This window comes from Clytia hemisphaerica, unplaced genomic scaffold (genome assembly GCF_902728285.1).
Source record: "Clytia hemisphaerica strain Z4C2 unplaced genomic scaffold, Clytia hemisphaerica genome assembly, whole genome shotgun sequence".
Classification (NCBI taxonomy): domain Eukaryota; kingdom Metazoa; phylum Cnidaria; class Hydrozoa; order Leptothecata; family Clytiidae; genus Clytia; species Clytia hemisphaerica.
The window spans coordinates 845,294-864,349 of record NW_027104207.1 but is presented as its reverse complement, the minus strand read 5'-3'; the positions used below and the strand labels follow the sequence as shown (position 1 = coordinate 864,349).

Here is a 19,056-nt window from a genome sequence, read left to right as displayed (position 1 = left end):
TTCTTCATTTTTTAATTATTTTAACGTCAAAATTGAGGATTTTAAGAAAAAATCGGTTTTTAGATCAATATATTAATAGCCGTAGTCTGTATGTGTGTTTGTTTTCTGTCTATGTGTCACTTTCGTTTTCGCAAGCAATGTTTTTGTTTTTGATAAGTTTGTTTTGATTGATAGATCGGATAGAGCCTGGTTTAGACTTTATTCAGCCTTTGTTTTGAGATTTAAGGCCCATCTACATTTAGTAATTTTAATGTAATTAACAACCGTATTTATTAATGACAATGACTTTTCAAAACAAAAGAAATTCTTTTATAGAAAAGAACATTTCATGTCATCTGGCAAAATAGCTCAAAAGTATTCTTCATTATTATATACTAGCCGGTACCCGGCGTCGCACGCCGGTTAAGCTGTAGCTGAACGCACTAAAAGTCTTTTGGATGTTGAAGGTGGCTTAAAAGCACGATCAAATATAAAAAGGAAATCTCAAAGTCTGCATATAAAATCTTCAAAGTTTGACTCTAGTCCTCCCCTGGGTGGCTTATCTTTTCGATCTTTTAACCATATTTGGATTATGTACTGTCCCCTTGTCATATCTAACTTTTCGAATTTAGATAAGCAAAATGTCGTACACACTTTTTAACAGTAACGACGACTTGAATGTTTTTATATGAAGAAATAGGTGGACTTTTTTTCTCTTGCTTTTTATCGCCCTTTGAATGCTGTTGTTGTTCGACAGACTTTTTTATTTTTATGTTTTGATTTACTTGAAATGTTCTTTTCTATAAAAGGAATTTGTTTTGTTTTGAAAAGAATTCGAATGTCATTAATAAATACGATCGTTAATCACATTCGAAAACATTTAAAACAAAAGAAAAGAGAAAAACATTTGGTCGGACATCCCTGGGCAGAAATTAAAATTACTAAATATAGATGGGCCTTAAATTTCAAAACAAAGGCTGAATAAAGTCTAAACCAGGCTCTATCCGATCTGTCAATCAAAACAAACTTATCGAGAACAAAAAAAAACATTGCTAGCGAAAACGAAAGTGACACACAAAAAACAAACCAACAAACAGACATACAGACTACGGCTATTAATATATAGATAAATCGTCATTTGGCAATAGAGTTAAAAATCAACAAGAAGCCCGTTGGGCGTGAAGGCCCAGCGAAAAGTAACGTGTTGAAAACGAGCGTGCAAAACAGCAAATGCATGACCCCGTTGACATGGATCAAAGTGAAGACAGGAAAAAAATTTCAAAATCACCGCGGTACTTCTCATTGGTTAGACGCTTGAAATTTTATGATGGTCTCCTACCAACCGGGCCTACACAGGCGCAGGTTCAACTTTCCAATAAAATTCTAGCCTGTGTATCCAGACTCAAAATTTCAGAAAAAAAAATCTTATCTGGTGCAACTAAAAATGTCGGGTACAGTTTGTTTGATACTGCCTGTGAGTGAACCCTTGTTGACAGACTATCAAAACCCACGAAAGCAGCCGGCGAGGCGACCTTTTTTTCCGATGTGTTCTGAGAGCATATTTCAGCTAGAAATTTTGATCTGTTCTGATCAGAACTTCGAAAATTAATCAGACAGGGGTATAATGAAATTCATCTTTTTTATTCAAACACGACTCTTCTTTCTTTCTTGTCTTTTTTATATCCTTTCCTCCTCTAGCCCCCACTGCTCTCAAATCACCCTAAAACTAGTCCCAACCCTACCTGGATACCCTCCCATTCTACCTTTACTCCGGGGGGGGGGGCACTCGATCTGAAAACGACCATTCGGCGGAAAATTTGGCTTCCAAAATCGAAACCCTTACAGTGCATCCAGAGAAAATTTGGCCAAAAAAATGACCGCTAGAGGAGGAAGGATATAAAAAAGACAAGAAAGAACGAAGAGTCGTGTTTGAATAAAAAAGTCAATACCACTTTCTCTCCCTAAAAAGCTTGTCTGGCACACACAACAAGTGGGTCACACAACACCACCTTTGCTACCATCTTTGTTTACATTTTTGCTGATGAAGCATTTTTAAAAGCGCGGGATATTTCCGACCATTAATTTTTCAAATGTTTAGAGTTTTGGATATTTCCGACCATCAAATGATATTTCCGACCATTACGCTATGATATTTCCGACCATTAAAGATATTTCCGCCCGTCTACGGAAAAAAAATTTGCAACGACGAACTTGAATGTTTTAATATGAAGAAAGAGGTGGACTTTTTTTCTCTTGCTTTTTATCGCCCTTTGAATGCTGTTGTTGTTCGACAGACTTTTTCATTTTTATGTTTTGATTTACTTGAAATGTTCTTTTCTATAAAAGGAATTTGTTTTGTTTTGAAAAGAATTCGAATGTCATTAATAAATACGACCGTTTATCACATTCGAAAACATTTAAAACAAAAGAAAAGAGAAAAACATTTGGTCGGGCATCCCTGGGCAGAAATTAAAATTACTAAATATAGATGGGCCTTAAATTTCAAAACAAAGGCTTAATAAAGTCTAAACCAGGCTCTATCCGATCTGTCAATCCAGAGGAATGTAAAGAGATGGAAAAACAGCTTTTCTGATTACTCAAAGTTCAACGATCACTTCTATTGAAAATTCTATTGTAAAAACGTTGATTAGGTCATTAAATGAAAGTCCAGAAAAGACGGCTCGCCATACAAATCGGACGGTTTCTACATGATTTTACGATGAAAATGAAAATTTGTTTTTCCTTTTTTGCCGATTACGAGTTCAATTTTTAAGCATAAGGAGCAATATTTTTACCAATGTATAACAAAAGAAATTCTTAACGCAATGATATTAAATTGGTTCTTGTAAAACTGTCAGAAATCGAGTAAAATGAAGATGAAGTTATAATTTTCTCGAGCTCTAGCTTTCCATATTATGGTGCGTTCATGATGCAGTTATATCAGTAGAATCGCTAGAAAATTCTGAGCAAGAAGATATAGGTACCTTTTCGTATACGAGAGGTGTACCCAAAATATAAACCCTAAAAGTTTGCGCATAATCAGGCTTGAAACAAAAGAACTTTGTCACAACACGCTAATTATGCAGATTTTTTATAGCGACAACAAAAGAAACCTATTTACTCGACATAAACTCCCTTAAGGGCAAGAGACCAGACATATGACGAGCCGTTTTTCCATTGTTTTCAAGAAGCTGTTTTTCCATCTCTTTACATTCCTCTGTCGAGAACAAAAAAAAACATTGCCAGCGAAAACGAAAGTGACCACGAAAAACAAACCAACAAACAGACATACAGACTACGGCTATTAATATACAGTATATAACCCCCAAAACGGAGACGGCCCCCAAAACGGAAGTCGTCATAAAAATGAGGATTCTGACTTGTAGATTTATCAGAATTAAACGATTTTTGTTTATTTTGAAAGAATGATGGTTATACTTAAAAATGAGTATGTTTTTTATGGTTTGAGACGGATTCAAAATAACATATTTGCGTCTGAAAGAAATATTTTAACACCAAAACTAGATAAAAATTGCATTTATCTCACTCTAGCTCCTTGGATATTGAAAATAAGTTATGAAAATGGGGTATAGGAAACTTTCTACACCTAATGCCGTTCAGAAAATGCAAATACATCTGTGACTTTAGAGGATGGGTAACAGATATAGCATCTTAAAGGTCAACCAGTATTTTGGAACCCTAGAATCAGCACTGATAAAACCGAAAATTCTAAATATGAGAAACAGCGAAAATCTTGGAATTCCATTTCTATCAGCTTGAGTTAATAGTTTATAACAAAAAATTAACATTATATATAAAATTTTTCGCTGAATCAGCAAAAACGGCAAATTCTGTCATTTTTTTGCAAAATATAGGAGAAAAATACCTTTAAAGCTTAATATTTTCAGTTTCAGTTAAGCTTTTTTTCTAACATTTTCACAGCCTATTCCATACATAAATGGGACTATTTTAAAAAGAGATTGGTTTTCAGAAACTTCATTAAGACGTTGTTAAATCAAAATTGTCATTTTGAAAATTTCTAAAATTTCAGTTTGGACTTTGCAATATCAAAAATAAAATATTTCATAAAAATCATAAATTTTACGGACATGTTTTTTTTTGACTGTACCAAAATCAGGTTTTCGAAAATCGTGAAAATCACTTTATTTTAATTATTTCGTCATTCGCATGATGAATTTTCCCAAAATTTTGATATGTATTGAAATTTGGGAAGGGCTTTAAAATGAGCTATTTGAAATCTCAAAATTCGGAGTATTTCAGGATAAATTAATCATGGAGTGTTTTGGACCATATCTCACTCCATGACTCATTATTCGGTCCTGAGGAGGTTTCTATGCATGCCTGGGGTAGCCTAAAATCATAAGATAGCCTGAGGAGTAATTTTTTTAAAGGCCGGAGTGAGTTATGATCAAAAAAATCATCACGACTTTTTTTAATCATTTTTCACTCATTTTAACAATTCCCGTTTTCTTTGTAGTGTGGTCGTGTTACAAAAATACAGGCTGTTTGTAGGAAAAAAATATGATCTAGCTGAAACTTTCTCCAGACCTTCTCTATAGGATGCTTATACCTCAGGAAAAATTCCCCTAAAATCCCACTGGTGGAACATCCCTTTTTCGGGACATTTCTATTTTCCCCAGGCAAAATCCTAAGGGCGAAATTTTTTGAAAATTTCAAACTTATTTCCAGACAATATCATGTATACCATTCGAAAGCTCTCGAAAAACTATATAGAAGACTTTTAAACGGTTATAGCTGATTTCCTTACCTAACTCGAGATATTTCATGCGCAAGTTCAACTTTTCGCCACACTTTGGTCAAAATTGACCACAAATAGCATCTTCTGCATGAATTATCTTGAGTTAGGTAATGAAATCGGCTATACCCGTTTAAAAGTCTTCTATATAGTTTTTCGAGAGCTTTCAAATGGTATACTTGATAATGTCTGAAAATAAGTTTGAAATTTTCAAAAAATTTCGCCCTTAGGATTTTGCCTGGGGAAAATAGAAATGTCCCGAAAAAGGGATGTTCCACCAGTGGGATTTTAGGGGAATTTTTCCTGAGGTATAAGCATCCTATAGAGGAGGTCTGGAGAAAGTTTCAGCTAGATCATATTGTTTTCCCGTAAATTATGCTACTTTCTTATCAACTAAGCAAAAATCTCAAATCACCTCCCCGATAGATAGACTTGTCAGGAAAATATATACGATTAGAATTAGCACCTAGATTTCAAAAATGATCAATTTGATCCCATTTTCCTCCGGTTTTTTCCAAAAAAAAGAGGTCGATGTGAAAATTCAATCCTTTAGCTACACCCTGATACAAGTTTTGTATATAAATTGGACACGACAAAGGCCAAATATAGAGCCGACTTTATAAATCCGAAATAGACTATGATTTTTTTCATCCTGAAATACTCCGGATTCAACAAGCAATATCTTAAGTTCCATAAAAGCTATTAAGATCGGACAAAAAGTATCGGACAGAGCTACTAATCTATTTTTTTATTTTTGAATAACGATAAGAAAGGGTTCAGCTGTCTCTGTTAGTGCTGATTTGAACCGGTTTGGTTGAAAATCGGCAATTTGGTACAGTCAAAAAAAAACATGTCCTTACATCCATCGGGTCGTAAATTTAAGGGAAAACACAAATATGTTCGTAATTTTTCTCCCTATTTCTACTGGGCTTAATAATTTGATTTTAACTACACCTACGTTTTGGGGGCCCCAAACCTCCGTTTTGACAACCAGGGGTATACTGTAAAAATTTTATCAAACAAATTTATGCCCAAAACCCTCTAAATCACATTTCCAAACTATGGTCAAAATTTTGTATTCATATCTTAAAGATATCTCAAGAAATCGCTAAAATCGCAAACCTCCGTTTTGGGGGCCATTAGAAAAAAGCTACCTATCTTTAAGCGATTGAAAAATATTGTTGAAATTGAAAATTTTGAAAAAGAACTTCTGGGAAATAAAGTAGAGATGTTAAAGTTTTTCATGCAGCAAAAATTTTTGTTAAACCTCTTTTCCTCTAGATTTGAGAGAAATTTTAAATTTGATCGACGTTTTGGGGGCCACATACTGTATAGATAAATCGTCATTTGGCAATAGAGTTAAAAATCAAAAATAAATTAGACCACCTAACTTTTTGCGCGGCAAACAAAAAAAGTTTTTTCTAAAAAAGCACGGCAAACAGAAAGAATCTTTGAATAAAGCCGTGGCACTTTCCATGAAGAACACTTTTGAGCTATTTTGCCAGGTGACAAGTTGTAATGAAAAATGTTTTCTCTATTGCTATATGACATAATTTGTGAAAGAAACTTTCTTGACCAAATGGGGTTACGAGGGGGTTCATAAAATAAAGACAAGTGCTACAATAAAAGCATTTACACAAACTAAACGCACAAACTGAATGATTTTCTAATAAGTTGAAAGCAAAAACCATAAATAATGAGTTAAAAGGCTCGTATAAAAATTAATTCAAATTCCTTTGCTTTAATGAATATGTCAAGAGAAAAGAGAATAAAAAATATAATTTAATTCCCAAATGGGCTTGAGTTTTTCCTTTGTAAATTGTAAAAGATGGACTTTCTAATTTCCCAAATGGGTTTGAGTTTTTTAGTTTGTAAATTGTAAAAGACATACAACCTTTCCAAAAGTACTTAGGCGAGACCAATTTAATTTGTTGTTCTACGGGCCCGACCGACCCTATTTTCGCTAAAATCAAAAAAATAATAATATTAATTTCCACTACAATATTATACTACTATATTTTACACACTAGTTATTTGTAAGAATTAAATTTGAATGAAGCTCAAAATTTGAAGCTCAAAATTTTAATTCAAGAAATTGAAAAATTTAGAAAATCAAGCATTCCATACACTAAGATTTTATCATGATCTTCATCGAAGATAAAAAAATTTTTGAAACAGATATTTTTTGGAAAATATTTTCGGTACTTTAACAACCCTGATAAATAAAAAATTGATTTTTATTTTACCGACCGGCCGACCCATATCTTGCTAACGATCTGCCCGTAGAACAACAAATTAAATTGGTCTCGCCCTACACAGAAACTTATTTTATCACTTTGGATTTAACACAGGTTAAATCGTGGTTTAACTTTTATTTGATAAGCGCCACAGTATTGGAATGGCTGGGTGGCCGCCCTCTGCCAACTGAGTCTACTTTGCCAATAACCACGTGACATCATGTTCATAATAGCTATCGCAACTCCCTGTTCAAGAGGCCCCCCCAGCGGACCCAAAATTCACGCCATCACGCCAATTTTTTTTCGATTTCACGCCATCACGCCTGAAAAATTTGATTTTCACGATCACGCCAATTTTTTTCGATTTCACGCCATTACGCCTAGAAAATTTAGTTTTCACGCTCATATTTTGTTATATAAACTTAATTTTTGCCCACATATATGTGTGTTTGGTCGTCAATCAGTTTTTCGGCATTCTCATATGCGTAAGTCAAGATTATATCATCACACCATAATAATACAACGTATACAATGTACCCCTCAGGCAATGGTAATTGCAGTAATTACGGTAATCACGGTAATCACACCTTTACGCCACTGAGGGGTACATTGTATAAGTTGTCTTATTATGGTGTGGCGCTATAAAGGACGATATGTTGTGGCGTAAGGGCGTGATTACCGTGATTACCGAAATTACTGCAATTACCATTACCTGAAGGGTATATTTTATACGTTGTCTTATTATGGTGTGGCGCTATAAAGGGCGATATGTTGTGGCGTAAGGGCGTGATTACCGTGATTACCGTAATTACTGCAATTACCATTACCTGAGGGGTATATTGTATTCTCACTTTGTATTGTGTTATCATGGTAGAGGGTCATGTGTAAGTGTAGTATGATAGTATGACACCCATTCATAATAAAGCGAGGTTATGTTTCAAATAGTCATGGAAGTGTAGTATGAAATGTGTAAGTCGTCGCTTGTTACGCTTTTATAGTACGAAGTAGATAGGGAAAGCCACATGTCGTCATTCGTGACAAATGTAACATTACTTGAATACGTGTATTAGTGAAGTATTTTTCGAAGTGTTTTTCAGTCCACCATAGATTGTAAAATTGCCTCTCTGTTTTTCTATTCTTGACACAGGGGTCAAATTCCAGTTTTTTTGGGTGTTTTTGATAGGAAAAATGACGTAATCTTGACTTATGCATATCAAAAATTGTTGGACAACTGGTCACATCAAAGGGCACCGGTTTGAGGGCTGAGGTATATTTGAGTAAATTGACACAGCCCACCATGGTTGAGCAACGGAGAAATTTTTTGAATTTTGAAGGGTTCAAAGTGCTATTTTAGGACCCATTTCAATTCAATTTGAAAAATAATTCATGTAAAAATAATGGAAATCTTTTAAAAGTACAAGCTACATGAGGGGCCATGCCCCCTGGTCCCGGGTCCCATGGGCATTAATTGTGAATTAGCGTTAATAGTTTTCAAAAGAGGAACGAGGAGGCGCAACCATGGTTTGCGCCGACGGGAGAAATTTTCAATTTAGTATGGCTAAAATCGCCCTCATTTACTCTCTTTTTCCAAAACATCACAGGATTGCTTTGATCAATCTGCTTAAAATTACACCTCATAATAAACCTGTTGCTTCTTTGTGTTTAAGGATTTGCTACAAATATATGTTTTCCTGAAATAAAAGACCTGAAATCTTGATGCATCTATAAGAATAAGCATCTAAGAAAGAGAGGAGAATGTTAGTTACGGAGGAAGCGCAACCATGGTTTGCGCTGACGGGGAAAATTTTCAATTTTCGACCCTCTCATAGCATTCGACTTTATTATTTTGAAGACTAGCTAGCAACTGCTAAAAACATTCGGAAGTTACAAGGATAAATGGCAGATGAATAGAACTGTTTGCACCGTTTATTTTATGTTTTAAAATGAGATCTATAGGAGACCCTATAGGAGGCCCACCATAGTTGGGGCCGACCAAGAAAATTTTGAATTTTAAACCCTCTAAATTGGCTAAAATGGACATAGAAATACGATTCAATTAATAAATATAATTTTCACGATCACGCTGAACTGCAAATTTCACGCCATCACGCCTAAAAAAACTCGATTTCACGATCACGCCGGCGCTTCATTTTCACGCCATCACGCCGTTTTTTTCAAAATTTCACGCCATCACGCCACGAAAAACCCTCTATCACGCCATCACGCCAACCGCTGGGGGGGCCTCGTTCAAGTCGACGCTCTAACTGAAAGCTGACAGGATGAAATATTTTTTTTGAATCTTCCAATATCTCTTGGGGTTAATTCATAACCATCACTTTTACCGAACGCAAAGAGATTTTGAGGATGGACATTCATAGATACAAAAGTAGTTTGTGCAATGAAGCGTACAATTTTTGTTGCATACGAACGACCAGATTCTTTGAAAAACTTTATGAAACGAACCATTAAGATTTTATCAAGAGCATAGCAAAATCTGCAACTAATATCTGGCTTGGGTGATTGTGGCTGTTTTTTTGGGGATGTTTGCCAAGGTGATTGTCGGTGGTTTTGGGGATGTTGGCCAAGGTGATTGTCGGTGGTTTTGGGGATGTTGGCCAAGGTAATTGTCGGTGGTTTTGGGGATGCTGGCCAAAGTGATTGTCGGTGGTTTTGGGGATGTTGGCCAAGGTGATTGTCGCTGGTCGTTTGGGGTCATTGAGGCTGTAATAGATTATTGCATTGTCTTTGGCTATCATAAGGCTCGGTTGCTTGGAGCGAGGTGGAAGAAGAAGGACAAAAAACTTGCAATATGATTGTCATGAACTCTACAAGATTTTGATTGTTTGCGTATTGGATTGAATTTGGTTTAACAATTTTTCTTTTGGAATTAGGTTTTCGGTGTTGCGCAAGGGGCTTGCAAAAACAGGAAAATTTTTTATTATCATTTTGGCCTGTTGAAGATGAAATCAAAACAAAAAGTTAAAACACCATAAAAACACAAATTTTTCTCTACGAAACGTAACATCAATTATTTCAAAATTCTCTCTTTCTTGCTTTTAAAATTTCTTAGCTCAAACAAAAGGCCCATTCACTTAATCTAGGTTACTCTTCTAAGGCACAGCTGCTCTCTTTATAAGATTTGATATTTGCAGTGAATTGTGAATTCTTTGTCTTGGACAGCGCTTACGCTTATAAAACACGATAAAGAAGAGAACAAAATTCTTTTACTTTTTTACTTCAGATAGTTTACAAACAAATTTTTCAACTTTTTTATAAGCATAAACTTATCCTCAACTGGATGTAATAATCAAACACAAAACCTGAATATTTAATTTATTTCACGTTAACAGAAATCTGCGACCCGGTTAATTGAAAAATTTTTACAGTACAGTGATCCTTCTTGGCTTGAAGGCTGGTGTCAACCTAGGCAAGGTTGTACACAGACAGTGCACGTCAAATTAGAGTCGGCTTCTACGGCATTTATACTAATTTAGATATTGTATTACACAACTTTATACGGAAGTTCTCTGTCAGTCGACTGACAAAGGTTGATTTGGAGAAGGCTATGTATCCCAGTTACAGTGAGCGGCGAGTTGAGAATGATCCGGTTTTAGATATAGAGGCATAAAGAAGAATTGTGATCAGTACATAATAAACAATCAGCATTGATTAGATGGTTTACATAGCCTGTTAACAAGGCTGTAAAGTTATGGACGGCTCATGTTGCAGACCAGAGGCAAGTTAAAATGCATATTAAGTATTTCATATCGTTTTCGATATATTTAGGTATGGTATCTAAATAGTTTATAAAACAATATTTTATTTTCTATTATACTGTTATGTTCTTTTGTTACTATATTGTTCCTAGGGTGCGTATGTTTTTATCGAGTCCTTATCACAAGTAGAGCATCAGTTTTACAGATAGCTGATCAAATCTTGGGAAGAAGGCAAGACTTTTGAAGTTATCAGGAAATCACTTTTGACACCATAATTGGCTAGTAAAAAGATCCTGCTTGGAGTTTCTGTAAAGGAGGCACTACTAAATAACACGTTTTACGAAGTTACCAATGGCTAGAATTGATAGCATTATGCAGCTTTGGGGATCCAAATTATTCCGTTTTCCCTTTCAATAAAGGGCCCGTCATTGCGGGGTGTGTCCTTGACCTCCTCCGTGGCCGGGACTGTGGGTAGGCTGGGCTGGCCCGTCATTGCGGGGTGTGTCCTTGACCTCCTCCGTGGCCGGGTCTGTGGGTAGGCTGGGCTGGCTCCCCGTGGGCGCGGGGCGTGTCCTCAGAGACCTCCTCCACCACAGGGTCTGCGGGAGGGCTGGGCTGGCTTCCCGTCATTGCGGGGTGTGTCCTTGACCTCCTCCGTGGCCGGGTCTGGGGTTAGGCTGGGCTGGCTTCCCGTCATTGCGGGGTGTGTCCTTGACTCCGTGGCCGGGTCCGTGGTTGGGCGGGGACACTGGGGTTAGGGCGCTATACGTGACATCTTTCTCACAGTGTCTGGGACCTCCATGATGGGTGTTTCCCCTTGCAGGTATCCAAGCCTCCTCCATATTAAAGGGTATTAGTTTAATGGCAAAAGGCAAGTTTACATCAATCGTTTTCCCTGAAGAGGGACACGGGCCCAGTTAAACAGTCATGAATTATGATGAAAGAATGTCTTCTTGATTCACGTCTATATTATATAAAAAAAATAAATTTATTTGTCATTGTCTTCTTAGTTATCTTTTAGGAGTTTAATGTTATTATGTAAATATGTCTGCAACCATACGTTTTGGGGGTTTATTCCGTGAATCTGAGTGGAAAACCCCGTACTGGGAAGACCCACTTAATATCATTATGAAATCAGGTCGAAGGATGGGTGGAAAACTCGAAGAGCAAAGAGGACATTTAGCCTACTGCTTGCGAAGGGGATTCCATGGTTATGCGCCCAGCTATATCAGTGTACAACGGGCGTTATTGTTACCGCCCAGCCATTTCCCAGATTTTCTTCTGTATGTGCGCCATAATTATCATGATCGTGTGCATAACTTAATAGGAGGCACCATGTCCTCTGTTTACTCTGCAAGTACGCCTGAATTCTTTTTTCACCATGGCTTCTTGGATAAGATTTGGTTCAAATGGCAATCCATCAGCTCTGATCACAAATGGCTTTATTTTCCAAATAAAAATCACACCAAAATGCTGGGTTCAGAATATACACAGTCTGAGTATATAGATTGTGATCATCTACCACGTTGTATTAAAGTCAAATACGAAGACTTTCCAACTACGAAAGAACATTATAAAGGACACAGGCAGAGAAGATCTTCTATAGAAATAGATTCAATGGGACGAATGCCGGATGAGTACTGGCAGAGTTACTTGAATGAGATATGGAAACTTGATTTTGATTGTACATTAAACAAAACTCAAAGGAAACGAGTCGACTTTTTAAACTCTATCCTTGACGGCCCTGGAAAGGTTCGAGGTAAATTTACTGTTAAGGATTTAGAAGGATATCCACAAGATTTCACCTGAATATTCATTTTTGCTTATCAACATACAGTGTGTCCAGAGAAAGCGGAATAGATTTTATGTAAAGCAAAATCCTCAAAAGCTTTATCTCACTGGAGATTTGAATAATCACAACTTAAAGGTTTTAGTTTTACATAAGTTTCATATCAGACACATATTTCATATCAGGACAGCGTCTGCCTATTCATGATATGCACCATTGCAATGTCTTCCATTCCACCCAATAGCTGATTGGTTCAAAGTGACGTATTGACTGATTTTACGTCACTTACAACCAATCAGCTGTTGGGTCCGTGATGTAATGTCAGAAGACATTGCAGTGGTGCATATCATGAATTATTTTATTATGCTGATATAAGTAAAAAATATTTTTCTTTTCCTCTTTCTGACTCATCTTGCTCCACATCCGTGTCAACCCAATGTGAAAAAGCTTGTGAGTAAGTAAACAATAGACCACTCTTATTTAAAAACAAAACCTTTAAAAAAATATTAGAGCGTCCAAAAGTTAAAACCTTAAACTACGGATTGAAACCAATACAATACCAATCTTTACTAAATTGGAACTAATTAATGTTGCAAACCAAAACAGGACTAACCTCCCTTTCTCTCTTTCTCCTCCGCAGAAAAACTAGAGAATGCCTTCAAGAAATTTATAATTATCACAGAAACACTAGGTCTAATCTAGGATTAGATAATGAGATATCGCCTTTTCATTGTCTTTACGTATTTCTTATTTTAGTTTTAATCAAATTTTGATTTTCTGTTTATTTGTTTGATTTTTGCTTATCATTTTTAGTTACCTTATTACAGGAATATTACTAGTCATTTTATTAAAGACGAATTGAAAAGTTTCGTGTTAATAAAAACCCCCTTAATTAAAACCAGCCGTGGCGTCCTTAAAAGCCTTAAAAAAACAAATAAAATTTGCATTAATTTTTTTGCGTGTTAATTTCAAGGCCATTGAATACTTGCCTAAGGTAAGTATTTTATTCAAAATTATATGTTGTAATAGTTTCTTTTTTGATAATTATTTTGAACTGCTAGAATCTACACCTGAACGACTTAACTGTCGTATCGGGTTTTCCTCTGAGACTATTTATTATTGAAATTTGAAAGATATTATTCAGTCTTGTAAATACACCATAAGAAGAAGGTCTTGAATTCCTTCCACACAACAATTGGAGCTTCCACCGAAATCGAATTTGGATTATTTTGTATTTTTGTGAGAGACATTTGGTGTTGATAATTTTTTTTTGAGAAATCTTTTTGATGTTTGATATTTATACGTTTTGTGAAGTCAAGGCTCATTAGTTGTTTTATTGATCGCGATTCATATTTTTGTTTGGAGAAATTCATATTTTTTGTGATTTTTGATTTGAGATTCAATTTTGATATTCATGTCATTTGAAATTTTGGGTATGGCGTCTGGTTCGAGAATTCCTAACATACCGAAATTTTGTGGAGATAATGAGGTTAGTTTTACGTTGTGGATTCAGCGTTTCGAGGCAATGTTGCGTGCAACGGGCGTTAAGAATGATAAATACAAAGACTTTCTACTGTGCTGTACCGATTCCGTCGCATTTTCACTCGTGTCCGAACAGATCTTAGCCGATAACACCGTCACGTATGCAACGTTAAAAGATGCGTTAAAAGAAAAATTTGCAGGGACAGATTACAAGAGAACCTTAGAAACCAAACTTCGGGGATTAGTTTGGAAGAAAAACTTAAATGTAAACACGTTCGTCCACGATTTACGAACTGTTATACGAGATTTATACGGGTTGTCAGATGCAGACACCATCAACGCGCTTGCTACCAACCACGTGGTCAATACTCTGGAGGATTCCTATCGAAAAGAAGCCAAAATTTTCCAGCTTACGAATTCCACAGGACTGGAAGCATTGATAGAATTTTTGAACACTCGATTTTATGGAAGTCAGTACTATTCAGACATCGCACCAGACAGGACATCTGCTACCAAACTACAAGGTGAAGACCGCGTAGATAAGCTAGAGAAAATGGTAATGACTCTTTGCACTAAAATCGACAATATGGGCAACAAACCAAAAAACTCAAACAAACCTACATGTTCCTTTTGTCACAAGAAAGGACATGATGCTTCACGTTGCTTCAAGAAAAAGAAGTGTTTTAATTGTCAGAAAACTGGGCATATTTCGAAATTCTGCCCAGAAAACAAATCTGAGACAGGGGCGATTAGAGATGATGTCAAGCCTGCTCCGCGTACTATTATCAAGATAAACACTTGTGGAAAGACAGTTGACTTTTTGTACGATACGGGTTCACAGGTCACCATCATGAAACGACAAGACTTCGAGAACTTACCAAATAAACCACCACTCCAAAAAGTCGAACGCTCAGGTACCGCAGTCGACGGCACACCGTTCAAATTTGATGGTATTGCTTATTTGAATATATCGTTCCCATCAAGTGACAGTAATAGACATAGACAATACACATTAGAGTATGAACCCATTCTCATTTCATCTAACGTTGAATCGAATATTTATGGTGCTCAGACGGAGGAGAAATTTAGAAAATGTGAAAGAGACATTGAAAACTCTACACTTAGTTACACGACGAAAGAGAATGAGAAAGTTACAGTACAATGTTATCGGGAGAAAATTTCGTCAGTCACAGCTTACGTCAAAGTCGCTAAAGTCGCTTATTTACCACCCAACCATACCATGATGATCAAAGGTCGAATCAATTCACCGAAAACAATCACTGGTACAAGCTTTTTATGTGAAAATGAAGAGTTACCAAATTGCTTGAACGTAAACGAACTAACTTTCGAAAACGTTGAAAGAAACATCACCATACCGATAACCAACCATTCTGAAGTCCAACAGAAACTGAAAAAGGGACAAATTGTTGCAGAAATTCGAGAAATAGAAAGTTGTCCAGAAGAGAGTAAAATCGAAGTAAATGCTACGGATGCGTCGAATAAACTTCCTTTGGATACCGAATTAACTGAACGAAACGAGATTCAAAAATTAGAAACAATTTTAGAAACTTATTACGGTGCTATTGAGAATTCACCTTTGTCGAGATCGAAACTACCTTTGAAACATTCGATAAACCTTACTGATGACGCGCCAACAGTTTGTGCACCCAGATCGATCCCTCACGCTCGAAAAGAGGCAGTAAACGAACAAATAAAAACATTATTGGAAAATGGATGTATCGAGAGGTCATACAGTCCATATTCAGCTCCGATAGTACCGGTTTTGAAACCTGATGGTTCGCTACGATTTTGCATTGACTATCGCAAATTGAATGCCAAAACCATAAACAACAAATATCCGATCGCTCGAAATGAAGACCTTTTAGACGGACTGAAAGGGTGTAAATATTTCTCTGTTATTGATTTGAAAGCAGCTTATCATCACATCGCTATGGAGGAGACCGACAAATTGAAAACCGCCTTCGATTCACCGCAGGGAAAATTTCAATGGATAGTTATGCCTTTCGGTTTGACTGGCGCAGCTTTTACCCTTTCTGCAAATCTATCTGAAGTTTTGAAAGATTGTCACGAATTCGCTCGTATGTTTTTCGACGATGGCTTGATCTTTTCAAAAACGAAAGAAGATCACTTTGAGCATATTCGAAGGATTACTGAATTATTTGCAAAGTACGGTTTACACATAAACTTTCGAAAAAGTCAATTTTTTAAAAGTGAAGTGATATTTTTGGGACATGTAGTTAACCAGAACGGAATTCGTGCTGAGAAAACAAAAATTGAGGAAATTGTGAACATCAAAACACCGGAAAATTTAAATGAACTACGTTCTTTTCTGGGGATGGTTGCTTTCTTCAGGAAATTCATTCCAGATTTTTCCCATTATGCTGCAGATTTATTTTCACTATTGAAAAAAGGAACTCGTTTTCAATGGACAGAAAAACACGCTACAAGTTTCAATGAGATCAAAAGACTTTTATCTGAAAATGTTCTTTTGCTCCACCCAGATTATACAAAGCCATTCGTTTTGTTTACAGATGCTTCAAATGTGGCTGTGGGGTTTACCCTGACACAAGAGAACGAAGGAACCTTTTGTCCAATTTTATACGGAGGTCGTTCTTTATCTATTTGTGAAATGAACTATTGTACTACCGACAAAGAACTTTTGGGGCTCTATTATTCAGTTAAAAAGAGCGAATTTTACATAACAGATCAAATTGTTATTGTTTATACCGACCATAAACCGCTGACCTATCTATCCACGTTTCGTGATATTGTAAATAAAAGATACCGCTGGATAGAATATATTGAGAACATAGGAATTATTATTCGTTACATTGAAGGAAAAGACAACGTCATAGGTGATTATATCAGCAGAAATTTAAAAACAGACATTAAAACTGAAAAACGTTGGAGACCATCTGTAAATACTGTAAATATTACTGACTTTGATAAACATTCATTCATTGCCCAGCAACGTAACGACGCCGAGATTCGTGCCGTTTTTGATCATCTTGAGGGAGAAAAAGTTGAGGTTCCATTGGTTTATAAACGTCATTTGAGTAAATTGAGAATTGTTGACGGCTTGTTGAAGTATTTTAAAGGAGGGAAATCATATGTTGTTGTTCCGTTAGAATTGAGAGATGAGATTTTTGAAAGAGGTCATTGTCAGTTTGCAGCCGGACATTTTGGGGTTGAAAAGACGGAAAGGAGAATTTTGGAAAGTAATCATTGGTGGCCAGGTGTAAGAAAAGCTGTTGAGGAATTTGTAGGAAATTGTAAAGTTTGCATTTGTACGAAACCATCAAATCGTTGTTTCACTCATTCAGGGCGTAGACCATTTCCATTAAGACCATTGGATTTGATTTCCATTGATTATATTGTGGAATTGCCTGTGACGGAAAGTGAAAATCGACACATTTTGACGGTGGTTGATCAGTTTACAAAATTTCTAACGGTGTATCCATGCAAGGATAGGACAGCAAAAACTGCTGCAAATTGTATCTACGATTACTCATTGAGGTTTGGTATACCACTCAAACTCCTCAGTGATCAAGACCCCGCCTATGAAAGTGAACTTTTCAACGAATTATTAAACTTGTTTAAAACTTGTCTTTGGGGTGAAGAAACTGAAAACGACTGCATACAACCCTCGCTCAAACGGGTTGACGGAGAGATTGAACGGCGTCATCAAGAACTATCTCCTCGCCTATACTAATTTCTCAGGAGGGGAATGGGATCAATGGTGTAGAGAGTGCGCATTCGCTTATAACACGTCCGTGAATCGATCAACGGGATTCACACCAAACGAATTGATGTATGGCAGAAAGACAAGAACTCCACTACATATTCTATTTGACGAAACCAACAACAAATTCGAATCATTCGACGACTTCAAGGTCAAATTGGCTCGTATGTACGAAATTGCACGAGATATTATGGACACCATACAAGAGTATTCACTCACATACAGAGACAGAAACGCTTTTAACGATATACTCGAAAAGGACACTGAAGTTTACGTGTATCTTACAAGGAACAAGAAATTGAAGATGACACTCAAATGGGACGGTCCATTCAAAATAGTTGATGTACTACACCCAGTGTACAAAGTTGAACTTAATGATGGAGTTTGTAAATATATTACAAGAGACAAATTACGAAGGGCAGTCAAGTTTCAAACAAAGAAGCCTGCCACTCATAAATACGGACTGAGAAGTAAAGATAAGAAATAGTTATGAACTGAAAACGATGAAATAGTCATACACTTGAAGATTTATTTATGTATATATTTTATATTGACCATGTTAGGATTTTGTTTTTTTTAGGACTTTGTGATTTTTAGAATTTTTAGGCTTTTGTGATTTTTAGGGGACTGGTCTCAGGAGGGAGGGATGTCGTATCGGGTTTTCCTCTGAGACTATTTATTATTGAAATTTGAAAGATATTATTCAGTCTTGTAAATACACCATAAGAAGAAGGTCTTGAATTCCTTCCACACAACATAACTCCACACATAAACATTAGGTGGCCGTTTCCTTTAATTAGGTTAGTCCTATTAAATACTCTCCTAGCCTGATTAGATTAAAAATTATTGATATCTTATCATTATTATTATTATTTGTAAACAGTTGAATAAATTAACAAAATATAAAAAAAAAAGACTTGAATAACCACAAAACGATGAAATTTCTTTGTTCGATCAATAGAAATTTAATTACCAGGATAATGAACGTGGGAATCTGAAATTAAATTAAAGCAAAGTCTTCGACATCACACCATAGACCCAACAGCTGATTGGTTGCAAGTGGCGTATTGGCTGAATTCACGCTGTTGGGTCCATGATGCAATGTTAAAAGATATTGCAATGGTGCATACCATGAATTAGCCTATAAAGATCAATAGAGATTTTGAGGATTTTCATTTAGGCGAGGCCAATTTAATTTGTTGTTTTACGGGCCTAGCTACCCAAAAAAGAGGGTCGGCCGGTCGGTGAAAAAAATAAAAATAAAAGTAGAATTTAACTTGTACTTTCATTGGCACGGAGGGGTAAGAAATTGA

General features: G+C 36.1%; 1 protein-coding gene across 1 annotated transcript in view; it reads right to left on the bottom strand.

Moving 5' to 3' along the window:
- Positions 1-19,056, bottom strand: part of LOC136815441 (cation channel sperm-associated auxiliary subunit gamma-like) — a 170,922-nt gene that overhangs the window by 99,063 nt on the left and 52,803 nt on the right. The window lies entirely within an intron of this gene.